Below are 21,802 nucleotides of genomic sequence, written 5' to 3' on the forward strand. Positions count from 1 at the left end.
ATAAAGCGCGGTGTGTGGCTCCAGGAGGGTTGCCTGCTGGTGTCCGCGACAGCGAGGAGCTACTGCTCGGGGAGCGTGATGTTCTCCCTCCACCGAGAGGTGCGTCTTCGAAGCATCTGGGGCCCGGACCCGTGAATCTTCAGCCACGGAAGCTCTTGGGACCTGCTCGCGTCTCTTCCTTGTTTATCCAAGCCCTTGTGAGAGGACTGCCTGTGGGAGAGGGTCAAGACGGTGTTTTCCTTACCAGAGTCAGAGGGAACCACCTCAGACCCGATCCACCTAGAAAAGCCTCGCTCTCCGGGAAACTGACAATCGGCCCCGAAACTCTCTGCTTTTGCGGAGGGGGCAGAGCCAAACAGGAAGGGTCAGTGTGAATTCAGGGACCAGACTGTGGTAGAGACAGGAACGGGGGCCAGGAGCCTGCTGTCCCCGCCGCTGCAGGCACACTGACCCCGCGGAGGCCGCACAGACCAGGGCCCTGGGCGCACATGTCTGCCCCCTGCAAGCGGAACTCACCTATGGGCTCCCCCTTTTCACGGAAGGTCTCAGCCCAGTTTTCAACGGGCCATGTGGATTTTGTCGTTCAGTGTGTTCCCAGGGTGCCTCCTGGGAATGGATCTGAGCCGAGGAGGCTGCTTCCTGGAGCCCCGCACCTGCTCCTTCCCTTGGCACAGCGGCTCCTTCGACGTCTGCACTCGGGAGACAGGCGGTGGGCCTCTCCTGGGCGAGGCTGCCTGGCGCACGGTCGTGGACCTCCCCACGCTGCGTGCCCTCCTCCGAGACAGTCCTGACCTTCCCAGAGTTTGCTTCCATCACTAGGAGAGGCCAGCCGAGCACTTGTTTGCTGAAAGCTTCACTCTGCCTCCTCGGCGTGGTGGTCCCCTGGGTCCCAGACTCCAGCTGCCCCGTGCAGAGCTGTGTGTCCAGAGGGCAAGGGCGCAGAGCTCAGGGAGTGGGGTGCGGATGAAACAGGTTAGTGAGCACGAAGTTCGAGCCGTTCCGGGGACATGCGTATCCTCAGCGAAGCTCGCTGTTGGACTGGTGGCGGTCCACGGCTCCCCGCTGTGTTGTTTTGGGGAGGGGTGGAGAACAGCCTGTGTTTGTTTAGGGCAAGGCCTGGATTTAGGGCTCCCTGGAACCACGTTTGCTCTAGCCGGACAGCTTCTGAAAGGACTTGCCTCCTTCCCTGGCTGGCCCGCCCGGCAAGCTGCGTTCAGACATCCTTTATTTACCCTTTTAGGTTACCCTTAGGCCGTTACGGTGAAGTGTTTGTATCGAGCTAACATTTATTTGATCGGCATATCAACCCTTACTTGCCTCATTTTACCGATGGAGAAACAGGCTTGGAGAGTAATCCCCGCTCCGAGAGAAAAGCCCTGAGGCCAGGTAGTGGTGGAAGCAGGGGTTTGGACTGCTGGGCTGGGGAGCCTGGGTGTGGGGGAGCCCTCCTCCCCCTGTGATGTGCTTAGCGCCCCAAACCTGCTTACCCGCACGTCCTTGTAACACCTCTCTGGTGATGTCCAGGAAGAGGGGGGAAAAGTAGAGTTCTGTGCCATTTGGACCCATCTTCTGCCTAGCAGAAGGCAGCAGATTTCGAGAACAGGTGGAGTCAACAGCTCTGTGCAGCCCCTCTTGGGCCTGGGGCTGGAGCCCGAGAACAGTGGGTTTCAGAAACCACCCTTGAACCTCCCAGTGAAAGGGCGTTCTATGACGTATCAATAAACTTGAGCATTTGATTGACCCACTTTGCAGTTTCCCTGTTTGGTCTTACCTGTGCCAGTGAGCTCGAACCGCAGGTGCAGCACCAGGTGGGAGAAGCCTCAATCCGGGTTTGTCCAGGGGACCCCACCCCCACCCCGACATGCACACAGCCGAGTCCTGGGACCAATTCTTTTGTTGATGGAGGCAGAAACCCTTTCCCCAGGAACTCCTTGGTCTGCCCCCACTGCGGCCAAGCGGCCCCACGCCCTCACCTGGGCCCCGTCCAGCGTGGAGTTCACACTACGCCAGCCCCTCCACCAGGAGGAGCGTAGCCCCCAGGGTTTTCTCTTGTTTGTCTCAAACCGCCAAGGCCGCAACCCATTTTCTCACCTTCCTGTCCTGCCCTCCCCATCTCCGTGATGAGGGTCCTGTGCCGCTGGGGCAGGGCTCCCCTCACTCCCCTCCCCGCAAGGAGAGGCTGGGGAGGAAGACAGGCTGCTTTTCAGTTCCAGCTAGCGGGTTTCTGTAAAGATGACGGGTAAATGGATTGCACACTCTAGCAATACGCCCAGTGATGGTTCCTTTAGGAACCCGCATAAGGAGCAGAAGGTGTGGGCAGCCGAGCTGGTATGGCATGCCTTAAACTGAGAGCGGAAAGTAGACACGGTTTCTAGTGGAAACCCAGAATGTTTTGAGCATGAGGTTTTTCTTCTTAATCCCCTTTACTATGAAGACAAAACAGCCCTGTGTCATTTTTTTTTAAGTTTATTTTTGATAGGGAGGGAGGGAGGGGCAGCGAGAGAACCTCAAGCAGGCTTCACACTGTCAGCACAGAGCCAGACACGGGGCTTGAACTCACCAACCGTGAAATCCGCCCTGATCTGAAATCAAGAGTCGGACGCTTAACCCACTGAGCCACCCAGGCGCCCCAGCCCTGTGTCGTTTTTTAAACAAGGCTCTTTAAGTCTAGGAAAACTCCAAGAGGCAAATCACAACTAGGGAAAGTATTTGCCATAAATACAACAGATGAAGGGAGGTGACGGTGAGGGAAAGGCTAGTAGAAAATCAGGAAATTCCCTTTGCTCCTGATGCACCCCCCCCCCCCGCCCCCCACCGTCCCCAGTCAGAGGCCTGACGGGAGCAGCAGAATAGATGAGCCGCAGGCCGAGCAGGCCGAGGCTCCCAACAGATGTTCTGAGTCACCCAGCTCAGGAGAGGGAAATGGATCCAAGAGGCCTTAGGGTCCTCTCCCCCAGACACGTGTTTCTGTGTCTCCTTCCCATGTGCCCTGACTATGACACGGGCCTCACTTTCCTCGCCTGTGAGGCAGAGATGGTAATAGAACTTGCCTCTCAAGCTTACCGTGAGGATTAAACAAAATCATACATGCAGTGCTCACACCCCTTCCTGACACATGGTGAGCCCTGAATAAACAGCAGGTGGCGGGATCAGTGGCAGTCACAGCAGGATTAGAGCCAGGGCCGAGGCCCGAGGGCCCGGCTGTATCTTCCCCACTGACCACTGGGACACGGGGCAGGACTCACTTCTGTCCTCCCCTCCACCACTTGTGTGCTGTACTCTCTTTCTCACATCTGGTTTTTTTTTTTTTTTTTTTTTTTTTGGAGACCCGAGCTCTTCTTTCCACTGAGAATGTACCGGAACAACATTGCTTAGACAGGGGCTCCTGGGTGGCTCGGCCGGTTAAGCATCCAACTCTTGCTTTCAGCTCAGGTCATGATCTCACAGTTGGTTAGTTCAAGCCTCCCCCCACCCCCACCCCGTTGGGCTCTGTGCTGGCAGCACAGAGCCTGCTTGGGATTCTCTCTCTCCTCTGTCTCTCGCTGCCCCTCCCGACTCTCTCTCTCTCTCTCTCTCTCTCTCTCTCAAAATATATAAATAAACTTAAAAAACAAAACAAAAAACCACAGCGCTTAGGCAAGCCGATCGGAGCGCACATCGACGTTAGCTCGCTAACAAGCCGGCAGCTGACCAAGTCATGTCGGTTCAGAAAGGATAGGAAAACCGGTGTATGTCGGGGAGACAGGATGCTTGTTACATAAGCAGCTTATTGTAAAGACCACCGTTTCCTTTCACGTGGTCATAGAAACATCATACATTCCTCCGTCACATGCTAACTGAGGAAATCTGGGACAGGGCGGCCCGAGATACCAGCTGTTCACGCACTTTCTGTACAGGACTAGAGGGTATTTCTGGCTTCGGGGGCTAAGCAGTCTCTTGCAGCTAGCGGCCCCCTGCCATTGGACGCCGAAAAGCAGCCATAGACCGCGCACGGGTGAACATGGCTGTGTTCCAGTAAAAACTTTATATGCAATTTTCGAGTGTCAAGTCCTACTCCTTTTTTTTTTTTTTTTTTTTTTTACTTTTTCTATCCATTTAAAAATGTAAAACCCTTGGGGCGCCTGGGTGCTCAGTCAGTTAAGCCTCCAACTTCAGCCCAGGTCATGATCTCACAGTTCATGAGTTCGAGCCGGCGTCGGGCTCTGTGCTGACAGCTCAGGGCCTGGAGCCTGCTTCGGATTCTGTGTCTCCCTCTCTCTCTGCTCCTCCCCTGATCACGCTGTCTCTCAAAAAATGAAACCCTACCAAAAAAAGATTAAAAAAAAGAAAACTGCTTAAACACTTTTTGTGGGGAGGGTCCCCTTTGTGCAATAGCACTTAGCGCGCATTTAATAAATGGTGGTAGTTTTGCTTTTAATACTAAAAATACACAATGCTATGCTCTCTGGGGCGGGGCTGGAGGTCCTGTTCCTAGAAACAGCTGCCTGGAGTTGTTCTAAATGCTAAAGTTAGCATCCATTCCCGGACCCATGCCAGGGAGCCTCTCCGTGGGCCTCAGCTCTCAGCATGGAGGATGGGCACGCCGACTTCACAGAACCAAGCCCCAGTGTCTTGTTGCAGGGCTGATCCTGAAAGGTTTCAGCTCTATTTTCTTGATGTATTTAAAATGTGAAATAAATGTGTGCATGTAAATTAAAACAAATAATTCCCTATGAAATCGTGAGTCTATGGATCTCCATGGCCCACAGCTCAGCAGGGCCACCTCAGGCCTTCTCTGGCCTTGGAGAAGGAACTTGTGACAGAGTCAGATTCCCCCTCTCCCACTGGTCCCCCATGAGGCCCTCCATGGCTGTCTCCTTCCCTCAGCCCAGGCTGAGGTTCCCCCCACCTCCACCATGTGTCCTGACCCCAGCAGACAGAGGGTGCCCATGCACAGGAATGAGGCTTCCTGGGTGCCCACGGGGGCCCTGGGATGGGTCTGGGTTCCCCACTTCACCTAGAGAGAGAGAGAGAGAGAGAGAGAGAGAGGGAAAGAGACAAGGGAGTCCTGGTAGAGTGGACAGTAAGGTAACACCTTGCCAAGGGTCATGGACCCCTTTGAGAGCCCCAGGGAAACCTCAGAGAAGGTGCACAAGCTCGCAAGGACAAAGCTCAGAGAACTCCCTTGGTGCTTTCCAGAAGCCCAGCTCTCTTGCTAGGGGAGGCAGTGAGGTGAGTCCTCAGCATATTCACCCCTCCCCCCACCAGGAAACTCTTGCCCCAAAGAGTCTCTCAATCTCTTCCTGGTTCTGGCCTCAAAAGAGAGACAGAGAGTCCTGGGGTGTGGGGGTGGGGGAATGCCCTTACTTCTCCCTCTGACTTCTTTTTTCTTTAAAAAAAAATTTTTTTTGCATGTTTATTTATTTTTGAGAGAGAGAAAAAAACAGTGAGGGAGACAGAGAATCCGAAGCAGGCTCCAGGCTCCGAGCTGTCAGCACAGAGCCCGACGCGGGGCTCGAACTCACAAACCGTGAGATCCTGACCTGAGCCGAAGTCGGATGCTCAACCGACAGCCACACAGGTGCCCCTCCTCCCTCTGACTTCTGCCCCTCACCTCTATCTCAGCCAGACAGTGGAGGCTCATGTGTGAGATCAGCCCCGGATGGGCCTTTGTAGGTACGAAAGACCAGGCCCCTAGCCAACCAGGATATAGAAGACAAAGGCCCAAATTGTTCTATCATTGGATTTAGGGGTAAAGGCCTAGAATTTAGGGAACAAGGGTCTGACGTAAGGCAGGGAGGGTCTAGGGAAGGACTTCCCTCTGCTGTGAGATGTTTCCTATGTCAGAAGCTGACAGATACATTTCAAGGAACTATTATGAGAGGGAGAGAGAGAATCCCAAGCAGATTCCATGCTGTTGGCACAGAGCCAGATATGGGGCTGGATTCCACAAGAGATCATGACCTAAGCATAAACCAAGAGTCAGATGCTTAATCGACTGAGCCACCCAGGCACCCCTGAAATTATTGTATTTATATTCTTACTTGTTTATTCTTCTACTCACCTCTCTAAAATGTCAGCTTTCGAAAGCCAGGAATCTTCCTGTCTTGCTAATAGGACAGTGCCTGGCCAATAGCAGACACCCAGCGAGTATTTGTGGAAAATGATAATGGTGCTGCTGGCCGATCTATATGCATTCCATGTGCCAGCCACAGTCGTAAGAATCTTATGTACACAAACTGATGTCAACCTCAGAGCCGGCACCGTGATCAAACTGCAGTACAGAGACGTTACTCAACTTGCTGATTTCTCCCAGGCGGTAAGTGCCTGAGTCGGGACCTATCTCAGGCAGGCTTCCTCCCTTGCACCCCGTCCCCAAATGCAAAGAGAGCCTGATGAGTCTGCTTATGTGTGCATACTGTTTTACGCACGTCTGTGCACATGTGAGCGAGGAGGGGACTCCATCCCATGATGGAACGTAGGCTCACAGGCACCATCACTGTGTGACCGCAGGTCAGAGCATGTGTGGAAAATGAAGGTATGTTGAGGTGGGTCATCTTACAGCCTATAAAGGGTTTTAAGTAGAGGGTGTGGCTGATTAAATTGGCAGGTTGGAAAAAGATCAGAGGGGGCACCAATGGATACAGGGACACCAACTGAAACTTATTCAAATGAGAATTGAAATCAACATGATGTAGAGACGAATACGACGTAGGCGTGTGTCAGGTAGGGTTCTCCTTCACTAGAAACAGTGTGTGCGTTAGTTTTTGCTGTGTCACAAATCACCCTAAAACTTAATGGCTTAAAACAATGAATATGTACGACTTATCAAAATTCTTCAGTCCAGTTGGGTAGGTCTTCTGATCCGGTTCAGCATGGCTGTTGCTCTGTGGTTCAGGATGGCCTCACTTGTGTTTGTAGGTTTGCTTGATCTTTAGCTGGGGTAGCAAGGATGATTTGGCCACCTGTCGGTCATCATCTGGAAGGCTAGCTCAGCCCCGTTTATGTCACAGTATCCCATGGACATGAGAGAACAAGCCACAGGGTTCTTGCACTCTTCCAGCCCCTACTGAGCCATATTTGGGGTTTTTTTTTTTTTGTTTATTAAAAAAAAATTGTTTTACATTTATTTATTTTTGAGAGACAGAGCACAAGTGGGGAGGGACAGAGAGAGGGAGACACAGAATCCGAAGCAGGCTCCAGGCTCTGAGCTGTCAGCACAGAGCCTGATGTGGGGCTCGAACTCACAAACCGTGAGATCATGACCTGAGCCGAAGTCGGATGCTTAACTGAATGAGCCACCCAGGCGCCCCTGAACCATATTTGTTAATGTCGCATTGGTCAAGTCCAGATTCAAGGGCGGAGAAATAGACTTTGCAATGACATATTGCAAAACTGCGTGAACACGGCTATGGGAAGAATTCCTGTGGCCATTTTTGTAAGCTACCACAAGCAGAAACGACTCTGGCTGATTTAAGCAAAAAGGAATTTGGAAAAAAAAAAAAAGTGACTGGGAAAAGAATTTGGGGAAGGCCTGCAGAACCGGGAACAAAATCAGAAATCAGGTCACGCAGAACTGGTATAGGAAGGACATCATTGCATTGCCTTAATCCTGCATCCACTGCTGCTCTGGGAGTTTGATCTTGTGACAGCCCGCTGCTGGTGTCAGAGAGGAAGACCCCGGAGGCTCCCACTTTGCTCCTCCTTTAAGATCTTGTGTGGTTCTGTCGCACTGGTGGAGCTCTATCCCGTGCAAGACCCTGTTTGCGGGGTGGACAGAGCCTTAAGCAACATGCCTGGTCATCTTTGAAAGGCTGGAGAAGAGGGGTCTGAGCTAAGGGTATATGTGAACACGTGGGTGGTGGTGAATGGCTTTGCTGAGTGGTCAGGGTCAAGAAGAAGCAAGATTGAGAAACTGGAGTTGAGATCTGGGGACCAGGCATGTGGATGAGTGGATGACCTGGGAAGTGGGCACACAGTGTTGTATTTCATACCAATGGCCACCAGAGGGGGCACTAGGCAAACCGGGTAGACAGGCTGTCTTGTCCTGGGAAGGTCTACCAGCCTGTTCATGGCCCACAACAAGTAGGCCACGGTGACAGAGTTGGAGGCCATCCACGGGCCTCGAAGGCTATATTTGCTAATGTGCAACCTACCAGCGGCAGGGGCCAATGCCAACCTCACTGTGCTACTGCTCTCTCGTGAGACCAGCCAGACTGGTCCCGATACATTCCATAAAGGCTGGTCCTCAGATGGTCCTGCAGAAGCCAGCAGCCAGGGTCTAGGGGTCCCATACTCAGCAGCACATCCTTGCACTGACTCTCTTCCTTCCCTGTCTCACTCAGGCTCCTCTGGAACCACACACCCCAGCGAAGTGCCTGGATGCACGATGAGCCTTTATCTCCGACTCTGCTTTTTGGGATACCCAGGCCAACACTGTGCTTGGAGCGTCCCCCAAAGATAGAGGGCCAAGGGCTGCTCAGCAGTCCCTTCAGCACGACCTGTGGGAGAACTTTTATAAATACTCCTGAAGCCGGGGGAACATTCTAGAAGGGTGTCTGATATCTGAAAAGTCACATGGCCAAGAGTTCATAACTGGCCATCAGCTGTCAAACACTTTGTAGGGCCCAAGGATGTGCGGGAGTGTCTCGAAGGAGCTGTGTCGGCCGGGGGCCTGATAGGAAGAGCTGGGGGCCTGCGTGGGTTGATGTGAAGGGGACCCTGGTGGAAAAACTGGAGGTTTTCCATCACAGGCTCAGACCAGGGGCAAGAGTACAGCTAGTCACTGGACAGATGGAGTCTCCTGTGTCGGGCGAAGCCAGGACAGCAGACCCTGGGGTAGATAGAATACAGGAAGGCTCTCCAAAATCTACCACTTGAAAGAGAAAGTTTTCGACATCTGCCACAGCCAGAGGAACCCTCCCTCCGACTGTGCAGACAAGAAAGCTTTCCCTGACCGCTTCCCCATCTTCACTCCTCAACCCTGGTGAGGCCGGAGGTCACCAAGACATGGAGGAGAAAGGGGACAAGCGAGGTGGGACAGCTGAGAAGTGACCCGTTTCCCCCCAGGGCATCTGTAGTTGAGGGGTATTGGGGGTGCCCAGCTCAGAATGACCATCGACCACAAACAACGAAGAGGACGTGAGGATCGCTCCGGCCTGACATTTTCCTGACCGGTTGGACTTGGATAGTTAGGCAAGATCAGAGGGCACGGGAATGTGGTGGAACTCGCCCTGGAAAGAACTAGCCCCACAGATCGGTGGGGAAAGGGGAAGAGTGGGTTTTCAGCAGCACAGCATGAGACCGCACCCCCCCCCCCCCCCCCGTCCACCGTGTGGACCACCTGCTGGGTGGTCTCCCATCTGCTGGAAGAAACGTGGTGGGAATGTGGGATCCCGGACCCCTCGCGCCCTGCCAGTGGCAACGTGCGCTGGTGCAGCCACTGCGAAAAACAATATGGCAGCTGCTCAAAAAATGAAACATAGACTTGCTGGACGGTCCAGGAATTCCACTTCTGGGTACGCACCCCAACGAATTAAAAGCAGAGACACGAGACGATGATTTCTATGCCGGTGTTCGCGGCAGCATTAATCACAGTGGCTAAAGCATAGAAATGCCCCACGCGTCCAGCGATGGATGAATGGATACAGTGGGACATTGGAGTGTGTTCAATCTTAAAGGGGAAGGAAACTGACACCTGCTAAGACATGGATAAACCTTGAGCACAGCATGCTGGCTGGAATCACCCAATCACGAAGGGACAGATACTCCATTATTCCACTTACACGAGGCACCTGGAGTTGTCCAATTCACAGAAACAGAAGGTAGGATGGCAGTTGCCAGGGGCTGGCAGGGGGGTAGGGAGTTAGTGCTGAACGGGGACGGAGTGTCAGATCTGCGGGACGAAGAGTTCTGGAGATGAAGGGGGGTGACAGTAGCACAACAGAGCCACAGAATGTACCCTTGAAATGGTTAAGATGGTAAATTTTACATCCGGCGTATTTACCGGTTGCAACCCCCCCCCCCCCCCCCCACCGCCTCGCCGGGGGTGCGTGTACCTGGAGAACTAGGGTGTTTGTTAGCCTGAGCTGGTCCCAGACAGGCACCATCAGTTGTGAGAACAAAACCTACCTTTACCTATGGTCCTAGTTTTCACAGTAAGAGTAAATAAGTAAAAGTCTGAAGGAGGCACGTGATAGTGGGAGGCAAAATTGGAGCGGAAGGGAGGCCAGGGCAGTGAGATCCAAGAACAGAGAGGCCCTGGGGCTGAGCGGTAAGTGACCACGGTGAGGGGGACAGAGCCAGATCCCCATGCAGCGGCCCAGGGTTTTGGAAATGGGACTGCACAGGAGCGGGGGAGTGGATTTGTGAGGGAGAGAAGACTGATGTGGTCTGGAACCCCCCATGAGGGGTCCAGAGGAGCCCTGCCCACTCCTGGAGCCTGAGGTCAGGGACTCAGGAGGAAAAACTGCCCCCGGGAAGGGCCCCAGAGGCCACATTCCTTGTCCTTAGGGGCAAACCGGATTTCCAGTTCAGCCAGGGAGGAGCGGAGCTGTGCCTTCCAGAAGGTCCCGGGGAGGGGTCTGGGCAGATGGGGGGGCAGGGGGCTGGGCAGGTGTGGCACAGGTGCAGGGTGGTGGAGGGGCCAGGCCAGTGGCGTGGATACTGGCCGTGATGGAGGCTGGTGGATATTTTCTCTCTTCCTTCCCTCCTCTTCCTCCTCCTCCGGTTTTCAGGAGGAGAGAACGAGGGGAGTGTGTAGACAAGCAGAACAGAGAGAGGTAGGTGGAGAGGGAGGAACGGGGTCACTGATGCAGGCCTGAAGCTGGTCCCTATATCTCCCCCCGCCCCCACTGCCTGGATGACGGTGGTTTGCCTTGGGTTGTACTTTGCAGCACAGCCTGGTCAACACGTGTCCTTCTAAACATTCTATGGCTCCCTATTGCTCCCCGCCCTGCAGAGCTCACCAAACCGCTCTGGGCTCCCTGAAAAGATGTGGCCTGTAGTGCCCTGCCCCCAGCTTTGTCCCTTGAGATGCCCTCACTGTCCGGAGCCCCTTCCCTGACACCCCACTCCACACCGAGGCTAGGCTTCTCACCTCCTGCCCGACAGAGTCCCTCCTGCCACCCCCAGCGCTGCCCCGGGCCCCCTCACCTTGCCCTCCCCCAGTGACTCCTCTCCAGATTGCCTCGGATTCTTGACAGGGGCCCCCAGTTCCTGCCTCTACTGTGGGAGCTTGTTGAGAACCGGGTTTATCCCCAAGGTCCTGGCCCACGGTGGGAGGCTAGGAAGTGCTTGCTACCTTGATGGACGTGCACAGCCCCCTTCTGCTCTTGGCCACTTCTCTCTCTCAACGTCCTAGGAACGGACAGAGGGAACCCAGGGAACAGACAGAGGAAGACCCCCCTCCCCCTTTTTATTTTATAAGTACTTTGTGTTCATTGCAAAAACCTCTTAAAATACAAATAAGCAGAAGAGAGAACAAACCTCCCATAAACCCAGAGATTACGTTAACATCTCAGTTTGTCCTGCCCAGATTATTTTTCCTGCCTGTACCCAAAATCTTTAACAAAAATGGGATGACAGAAAATGTACAATTTTAAGATTTGCTTCTCTTCTATATAAATACATGATGAACATCTACCCTCTAAAAATTTTTTTTTATTTTTTTTTTGGAGAGAGAGAGACACCAAGTATGAGTGGGGAAGGGGCAGAGAAAGGGGGAGACACAGAATCCGAAGCAGGCTCCAGGCTCTGAGTTGTCAGCACAGAGCCTGACGTGGGGCTCGAACTCACGAACCGTGGGATCATGACCTGAGCTGAAGTCAGATGCTCCACCGACTGAGCCACCCAAGTGCCCCTGAACATCTACCCTTTTTAAAAAAAATTTTTTAATGTTTATTTATTTTTGAGAAAGAGAGGGAGAGAGAGAGGGGGGGAGGGAGAGAGAGAGGGAGGGAGAGAACGAGTGGGGGAGGGGCAGACAGAGAGGGAGACAGAGAGTCCAAAGCAGGCTCCAGGCTCCAAGCTGTCAGCACAGAGCCCAACGCGGGGCTTGAACCCACGGACTGTGAGATCATGACCTAAGCTGAAGTCACATGCTTAACCGAGTCACCCAGGCTCCCCTACGTTTGTCTTCTTTTCCGCAGTGAAAATACTCTGTATGATACGACAGTAGTGAATCCCTGTCGTAATTTGTCCAAACTCGTAGAATGTACAACACCAAGAGTGAGCAGTAATATAAACTATGGGCCTTGGGTGATGGTGATGTGCCCATGTAGGCTCATCAGTTGTAGCAAATGTCCCACGCTGCTGGGGTACACTGAGTTGGGGAGCCTCACCCAGTTGGGGAGGCTATGCGTGGGTGGGGGTTGGGAGTAAATGGGAAACTTCTGTACCTTCCCTTCAATTTTGCTGTGTCTAAAATGGCTCTAAAAACCGGTCTTAATTTTGCAAATGAAACATAAGCCACCTGCGTGGCTCAGTCGGTTGAACATCCGACTCTTGATTCTGGCTCCGGTGGTGATCTGGCGGTCTTGAGATCGAGCCCTGGGCTGGGCTCTGCCCTGGGCGGGGAGCCTGCTTAAGATTCTCTCTCTCCGTCTCCCTCGCTCTCTCTTTGCCCCTCCCCTGCTCGTGCTCTGTCTCTCTGTCTCTGTCTCTGTCTCTCTCTCTGCAAAATGAATAAACGTTAAAAAAAATGTAGGAAAAGAAAAAATTTTAAAGAAGTTAAATACATTGAAAGCCAGCTGTGCCCTTTATCTATGCTTCTCCCCCTCCCCCTCCCCCCCCCCCAGATGTCTTCACTGTCCTGATTTGGCTTTATCATCCTCCACACACGCCTTTGGGCAAGTGCAGCGTTAGCCACGCAAGGCTGGGGCTGGTTTGCACCGGATGTGTGCTGGGACCACTTCATCTGACCTTGGCACATCTCTCCGTCTTGGGTTTTCTGTGATTGGGCTCACTGGCCATGTGGCTCTGGTTGTCCATTCAGCCCCCGGGAGCCTCCGCCCTTGTCACCCCAGCCACTTCGGTCTGCCTTCCCTGCTGGGTGGGAGCTCTGTGACAGCAAGGGCCCTCTCTGCCTCTTATTATTTTTTTTTACCACTATGGCTCCTGCACCTGGCACCCAGGGGGAGCTCACTAAATGGTGTGGGTGGTTTGTTGCATGACTGGGTCCATATGAATGGGTTTAAAAACATTTTGTTTTATTGCGGTTAAATATACATGACACAAAGGTTGCCATCTTCACCGTTAAAAAACATTTTATTTTATTTTATTTTTGAAGAGAAAGAGAGAGCAGCGGAGGGGCAGAGAGAGAGAGGGAGAACGAGAATCCCAGGCAGGTTCCACACCACCAACGTGGACCCCGATGTGGGGCTCGAACTCACGAACCATGAGATCATGACCTGAGCCGAAATCAAGAGTCGGATGCTTAACCGACTGAGCCACCCAGGGGCCCTCACCCTCACCATTTTTAAGCATACACTTCAACAGTATTAAGTGCATTCACATTGTTATGTAGCCAACCCGGCATCTACCCACAACACCCCTTCTAGCTTCCCAAATGGAAACTGTCCCCAATGAACACTCTCCCCCTTCCACCCCTGCCCCCGGCAACACCATGCTACCTCCTGTCTCCGTGAATCTGACCACTGTAGGCCCCTCATGGAAGCGGAATCATAGTATGTGTCCCACGGCTGGCTGATCTCACCCAGCATAATGTGCTCAAGGTTCATCCGCGTTGTCCGTGCATATCCACACGTGTGGCAGATTTCCTTCCTTTTTAAGGCTTGAGAACACTCCATTGTTTGTGCATCGTGCAGATGGTTTGACGAGGACCGCGCGCTGGGTAGGTGTCTCGTGGTCCTGAGAGCAGCTGCCTGCCCTCCCCGGTGCAGGTGGAAATGGTGTGAGCTCCAGTGTGGGAGTCATCTGTGGGACTCACCAGCCCTCCAAGCCCCACCAAAGACCCCAGGGCTGCAGTGTCCCATTCCCGTGGGTTCTGACCCTGTGTCCCCACGGAGACCTCGCGGCCGGGGTGAGGGGGCAGAACTGGCTCCAATGTCTCCTCCAGCATCTCTCTGCCACATAATACAGAAAACTGGAAATTGGAGCATCTGTAAGAGTCGGGGAGTCGTGAGCCTAAAGGGAAGGGACTGTGGCCTTCTTCCTTCCTCCCCACCATCCCCGCGTCCCCAGGCCAACCAAGCGGGGCTTCAAGAGAGTCACTGATAGAGACCGGGGTGCCTGGAAAGAAGGGAGCCGGCAAATCCTCACCCCTTGGGACATATCCTCATGCAGGAGACTTGCTGAGCTCCCCTCTGTGTCATCCGAGCTGGCTGAGCGAGAAAAAAAGGACCAGAGCGAAGTCGGGGCAAACGTGGGGTGGCGGTGAACGCGTGTGTGTTTCCTCTGAGCTAACTGCTTGCCGCGTTAACCATCTTGCGGGTGCCAGGGGAGCTGCTAGCTGGGTGAGGGGACCCCTGTGGGAAGCGACGTGGAGGGTGGGGAGGGGCAGGAGCTATGAGGCGGCAGGAAAAATCTCTCCCTTTCCTGGGAACTATGCAGTGGGCAAGTGCCGCAGGGGCTCTCGCGAGTCAGTGTGGATTATCTGCCCACGGAGGGAGGGCGTCAGGAGCACCAGCTGAGTAGAAAGACTTCGCTCCGAGTCCATTTTTCCCCTGCCAGCCCCAGCTCCCAGGGGCAAAGGGACTCAGGAGACATGGGTTGGGAGGGAGAGCAAGACCCCCCACTCCTTCCTCGGGGCCAGACCTGAGCCAGGAGGGAGAGTATTCACGGGGATCAAAGTGTTAAATTAGTCTGGACTGAGCTTCTGCTACCGGAAATTAACCAGGAAGCGAAGGGAGCTGCTTGGAATGTTTGAAGGGATGTATAATAAAGATCTGACAGAGCACAGTCGGAGGCACTGATTGAAAACAAATTCAAAAGACCATTTCGTATTCCTGTCTCACTTGGTCCAAACACTAGTCTAAAATTAAAAGTACAAAACTCTCCAAAGGGTACAGATGTTGGGGAGGCAGAAAGTAAGATCCACCTAAATGTCACAACCAAGGCCTGGGGGTCCAGGGAGAGGGGGTAGGAAGGGAAAGGATCTAGAGGTTCTGTCTTGGGACAGGAGAGGGACAGAGCGGCTGAGAGGGGAGAACAGTTGGAATTTTGCTTTCAAATAATTGTAGAAAAATACGCATCTGTTAGGAGAGCAGGGAAGAAGGAACGGGACCGTCAGTGCTGTGGGAAGCTTATAAGTTAACAAGGAGAAAGGGAAGGAATAGTAACCATCTGAGAGGAGAGAACAATGTAAATAGTAAACGTAAAGGAAGTGGAAAGAATAATATCAAGGATTTTAGTCATTACACTACGTCAGAATGGTACCTAAAACAAACCCTAGCTAGACGTTATTTACAAGAAATGCACGCAAAACAGCAGGATAAAGAAAGGCTGGAAATAATGAGGTGCAGAGAGGCACAAATAAAAGTAAGCCCGGACCAGTAATATTAACATCAGATAAGGTGGACATTAAGGTGAAGACCTATGAAGATGAAAAGCAAAAGTTATAAAGACCAAAGTGTCACAAACCCATAGGAACTAAGCAACATGTGTTGAAACACACAAAGCAAAAGTACCAGAATAAGTACCAGTCCTTGAACAGCAGTGCGTTTACAGTGAGAGATTTCAGTACACATCTCTCAGAATTAGGCTCAGTAAATAAAAAAGGAATGATATGCAGGAGTGGTCAATAAATCTGATTTAATAGGTGAGGATTCTTACCTCTATGAAGAGAAAACGTACTTCCTATTCGTGTGTCCCTGTAACTGCTGCAGAAATGATCTATTTGACCACAAAGAAAACCTGAACCAGTGCAGAAAAGCCAAGAAAAAGGCCACATTTTTATCCTAATCTGGTGAAATCAGATCAGTAAATAATAAAGAGGTGATGACTACACTATTAACTACTTTGATATGAGGAAACACACTTCTAGATAATACTTAAAGAGGGCATCAAGAAGGAAATTGAATTAAAAACTACTGGAAAGCATTGGAAATAAGGATGCTTCATTCCCAAACCTCTGGGACACAGCAAAACCACATTCAGTGGAAAATCAAACTTAAATGTCTTTAGTCTTAAAACAGGAAGACAAAAATAAGGACCTACTTGCTCAGTCTAAGTACCAAAAGAAATCAGGAAGTTGGAATTGGTAAAGACACAAAGACAAATTAATGAATTAGAACAGCAGATCTGTACTGACATTCATATTTCTATTAGGGAGAATAAGCGTGTGTTAATTGGTTTTTGCAAGCCCCAATGCACAGAAAAAGCCAAGCTCACCATGACTTGCACTTTCCTTGGTGAAGGGAAAATGAAATAGAAATGTACAAGGTTAAGCATGAGAAAGGAGACATAAGCACAGATTCAGGAGAGAGTAAAAGAATTTTAAGGAAACATATTCAACACGATGGCAACAGGTTTGAAAACCTGGAGGAAGTGGATGGTGCAGAAAGGTATGAACCCCTTGGGGTGCCTGGGTGGCTCAGTCGGTTGAGCGTCAGACTTCAGCTCGGGTCATGATCTCACAGTTTGTGAGTTCGATGCCCGCCCTCTCGAACACTCTGTCCCCTCCCTCTCTGCAGCTTCCCCGCTTGCTCTCTCTCAAAATAAATAAAACACTAAAAAAAAAAAAAAAAGAAGGGTATGAACCTTGGTGGGGGCGGGGCACTGAAGTCAGATGCCCTGGGTGACACCTAAATCTGTCACTTACTAGCTGTGGGACCTTATAATAGTTCCTACTTCTTAGGTGGCTGGGAGGATTAATGGGCTAATACATGGAAAGTGCATCTGCTAAGGACTCCATAAGTGCTGTTGTTAACGCTGGTGGTGTTTTTGTTAAATGGTGACGGCACACAAGGCTCTCCAGCTGAAAGAAAATAAACGTGGGTTTCCATCTTCAAATGTAGAATAAATCCTTGATGGGCTCGGAGGAGATAATAAGATAATCAAACTCTTACAAGAACATCTAGGGAGTTAGATGAACAACCTAGGATTGGAGAGGAGCCTCCTCACCCAGGCTAACACGGAAATGTTCTAGTTGGCTATATGAAAACTTTTGGATAGCAAAAGGTACCCTGACTACAGTCCACAGACAAATGACAGATTGAGGGAAATACTGGTAACTCACATGGCTATGATACACAGAGCGCTTAAACCCTGACAGGGAAAACACAAAACAGGGCAGAAGAAATGGGCCAAGGGAGGGCAGGACCCAGGGCGTGAGCACGGATTGCCAGTGCATGTGTGGGAACCGCCCCAGCTCACCTACAGGCAGGAAATACGGACCCGGGGAGCACAGAGAAAGCACTTTGCACCCATCAGGCTGACCCGCTCTGACAGCTTTGCTGGCCCGGAACGGGGCTGCCTTTGTGAGAGGCCATCTGGCAACACCTATGGACTTGAAAAATGCAAATATTCCTGGGCATCTATTACAAAGAAACGAAAACACCAGTGCCCACAAACTGGAAGCAAAGTGGTTTCCCATCCACAGGGAACATTGTGGCCACATGCATATTAAGTAAGCATTATGAAAATGACTATCAACCAGCCACAGGAATGGACAGAATGGGGTCCCGAGGTCCCAGCTGCCATGGAGGGATGTGTCCACAAACCACTGAGTGGCAACGGAAGATGCGGAAATGTGTGTTTGATCAGAACCCCCCCCCCTTTTTTTTTTTTGAAGCAATAGCGACTCCCAGTGAGTCATGCCCATTTACATGGACATCCTGTGTTACATAAGCATTGAGAAAAGCACAGGGCTGGTCACGGGGTGCTGATATCGAGGGGGACGCAAGCCCAGGAGGTGTGAAAGAAAAAGACTACCCTAAAAAATATAGTCCCATCTCCTTTATGCGTGTTTGTGGAATTACCGTGTGCGATTCCTGGGCAGAAATAAAAGGGAAAGTTTCTTGACAGTTTTCCAGGGAACATTGCACTTCGTGTGTGATGGGGATGCACTGGGTCTGTTTGCTAATTACGGGGTGTGGCTCCCCAGCCCGGAGGGGCAGGAGCTCTGAGGCCCCAGCGCCCTGGAGAGCCCCCCACCCCCACCCCACGTGTGCAGGTGTCTCCCTTCCAGGAGGAGGGCGGTGGCTCCGAGGCGGGCTGTGCACAGGTCTCCATGACTTGGCACTTTTGCACTTGGGGGTCCCGTGGGAGCCGCCCCCTCCAGCAGCGCGCCCCCTGCCTGCTGCGCCACCTGGGCTGCTCCGCGGCCCTGGCTCGGCCAGGCTTCCTGGGTGCCCCCTGGGTGCTCCCTGAGAGCCCTCACAGCCGGAAGGCGAGGATCAGGGTGACAGGAGGGGGGCCCTACGGCGCCCTCGTGGGTTCCTTCTTGCTCCCACGGACTCCCTGCAAACCGGCAGCTTCTCCCACCCAAGGCACCGCGATGAGCGGCAGATAGAGACATGAAGAGGGACCCGGAGGCCTTCCCTACATATTCCCAGGAGGTGCAGCTGCAGCTGGGGGGAGCACCGGGCTGGGCACTTCTCTCATTCCCCCCAAAGGGGAGAGTCTGTAAACAGTAGCTGCCTGAGAAAAACCAGTGTCGTCTTGTGGCCCACCATTGGTCATTTAAGACTGGTTGGTCAGAAACAGGGGGCCTGGCGAGTGCAGGGATTGGAGGGGAGCCAGGAAAGGGGACCCCTAGGTCAGAAATGATGTGCAGCTGGGGGGAAGCCTGGCCCACCCCACCCCTCATCATCCTGGCTCCAGCCAAGCCCCGGCAGTCAGCCCTTTAGGTCAGCAAGTGTCGCTCTTGGTGCCTCATCCTCAAGTTTACCCTCCTGCCTTGCCAGCTGGAGCGGTTCTACAGCTGGATCTCAGTGCGGGGGGGGGGGGGGGGGGTGACCTTCATGGACGCCAGGAGGGTATCCACAGGGCAGTGGGGAGAGCTCACTGCAGGAATTGAGAGGGAAGGCTTGTGTATGGGTGGCAAGGCAGAGGAACGGGTCTATACCAAGGTGCCCAGAGGCAAAGACCTAGTGATATACAGTTGATCCTTGGACATCGGCGGTGGAAGGTGTGGGTGGTTGGTGGTTAGGGGCACCATCCACCCCCAACCCCTGCAGTGGAAAATCCCTGTATAACTTATGACTCCACAAATACCTAACTAACAGCCTGCTGTTGCCCGGAAGCCTTACCGATAACCTAAACGGTCAGTTAATACGTATATTGTGTGTTATATATAGTACATATTGTATTCTTATGATAAAGTAAGCCAGAGAAAAGAACATTTATTAAGAAAATCATAAGGAAGAAAAAAATCATTCACAGTACTGTAATTTTTTTAATGTTTATTTATTTTTGAGAGGTTATGCGAGCAGGGAAGGGGCAGAGAGAGAGAGGGAGACAGAGAATCCCAAGCAGGCTCTGCTCGTCAGCACAGAGCCCGATGTGGGGCTTGACCTCAGGAACTGTGAGATCATGACCTGAGCTGAAATTAAGAGACGCTTAACCGACGGAGCCACACAGGTGCCCCGAGAGTTTTCAATTTACAGAAGATAGTTCTAGAGAGTTCCCGTATAGTCTGCACTCGGACCCCCTGTTGTTAATGTTTCACTAGTGGATTCTTTTGTCACAAGTAATGAATCAATGTTGGTGCATTCCTATTAACTGAACTCCATGCTTGATTTGGATTTCTTTGGGGAAGACCACAGAGGTGAAGGGGCCATTTTCTTTCTTTCTTTCTCTCTTTCTTTCTTTCTTTCTTTCTTTCTTTCTTTCTTTCTTTCTCCTTCCTTCCTTCCTTCCTTCTTCCTTCCTTCCTTCCTTCCTCCTTTCTTTCTTTCTTTTCTTCCTCCTTCCTTTCTTCCTTCCTCCTTCTTCCTTCCTTCCTTCCTTCCTTCTTCCTTCCTTCCTTCCTTCCTTCCTTCCTTCCTTCCTTCTTTCTTTCATTCATTCTTTCTTTCTTTTTAATATTTATTTATTTTTGGGAGAGCACAAGCATGGGAGAGGCAGAGAGACGGGGACAGAGGACCCGAAGTGGGCCCTGCGCTGACAGGCTGACAGCCGAGAGCCTGATGTGGGGCTCAAACTCACAAACTGCGAGATCATGACCTGACCGAAGTCGGATGCTCAACTGGCTGAGCCATCCAGGTGCCCCAAGAAGTGCTCTTTTTCATCACGCCATATCCAGGCGACATGCTGCCATCATGACTCATCGCTGATGATGTTGACCTTGACCCCCTGGTGAGGTGGTGTTCATTGGGTTTCTCCATGTAGAGCCAACTCTCCTGACCTGTCCACATTGTCCTCTTTGGAAGGAAGTCACTACACGTCCTACACTTAGGGAAAGGGGATTATGTACCACCTGCTTCAGAGGGCATTACCTATATACATTATTTTGAATACTTCTATAAAGGAGATTCCAAAAGGGTTTTCTTTCTTTTTTCTTTTTTTGCCCTTTATTTTATTTATTTATTTTTATGTTTATTTATTTATTTTTATGTTTATTTATTTATTTATTTAAATATGAAATTTATTGTCAAATTGGTTTCCATACAACACCCAGTGCTCATCCCAACAGGTGCCCTCCCCAATGCCCATCACCCCCCCTCCTCTCCCTCCCACCCCCCATCAACCCTCAGTTTGTTCTCAGTTCTTAAGAGTCTCTTATGGTTTGGCTCCCTCCCCCTCTAACTTTTTTTTTCCTTCCCCTCCCCCATGGTCTTCTGTTAAGCTTCTCAGGATCCACATAAGAGTGAAAACATATGGTATCTGTCTTTCTCTGTATGACTTATTTCACTTAACATAACACTCTTCAGTTCCATCCACGTTGCTACAAAGGGCCAGATTTCATTCTTCCTCATTGCCACGTAGTATTCCATTGTGTATATAAACCACAATTTCTTTAACCATTCATCAGTTCATGGACATTTAGGCTCTTTCCATCATTTGGCTATTGTTGAGAGTGCTGCTGTAAACATTGGGGTACAAGTGCCCCTATGCATCAGCACTCCTGTATCCCTTGGGTAAATTCCTAGCAGTGCTATTGCTGGGTCATAGGGTAGATCTATTTTTAATTTTTTGAGGAACCTCCACACTGTTTTCCAGAGCGGATTTTCAATTCATCTTCCTATTTCTTAGAGTGAAGATACTGAATGTAATACAAATACTTGAATAGCTTTATTGAGACATAATTCAACATCATATTTTTCACCCATTTAACTGTACCATTTGGTGTTTTTTAGTTTTTTTTGTGCACCCATCATCATTATCTAATCATAAACATTTTTGGTTCCCTTGAAAAAAATTCTCATCCCCCGCCCCCTGCTCCAATCCCCTTCCTCAGCCCTAGGCTGCCCCTGGTCTACTTTTTTGGCTATAAATTTGTCTTTCCGGGATTTGTCATATGAATGGAATCTTGTAGTATGTAGTCTCGTGGGACTGGCTTTTTTCACTTAGCATATCGTTTACAAGACACATCCACGATTGTAAGGTGTATCAGAACTTCATTGCTTCTTATTGCTGAACATTATTCCATTGTACAGATAGACCACGTCTGTTTATCATTGATCACTGATGGGCATTTGGGTTGTTCCTATTTTTTGGCTCTTATCAATAATGCCGCTGTAAACATTCTCATAGAAGTTCTCCTGTGGACGTATGTTTTCATTTCTCTTGGGTATACACCTGGGAGTAGAATTGTGGGATCCTATGGAAATTCTATGCTTTCCTCTTTGAGGAACTTCCAGACCGTTTTCCAAGCGGCTACGCTCCTTTCCAGTCCCACCAGCAAGGTAGGAGCGTTCCT

This window comes from Acinonyx jubatus, chromosome E1, assembly GCF_027475565.1.
Source record: "Acinonyx jubatus isolate Ajub_Pintada_27869175 chromosome E1, VMU_Ajub_asm_v1.0, whole genome shotgun sequence".
Classification (NCBI taxonomy): Eukaryota; Metazoa; Chordata; class Mammalia; order Carnivora; family Felidae; genus Acinonyx; species Acinonyx jubatus.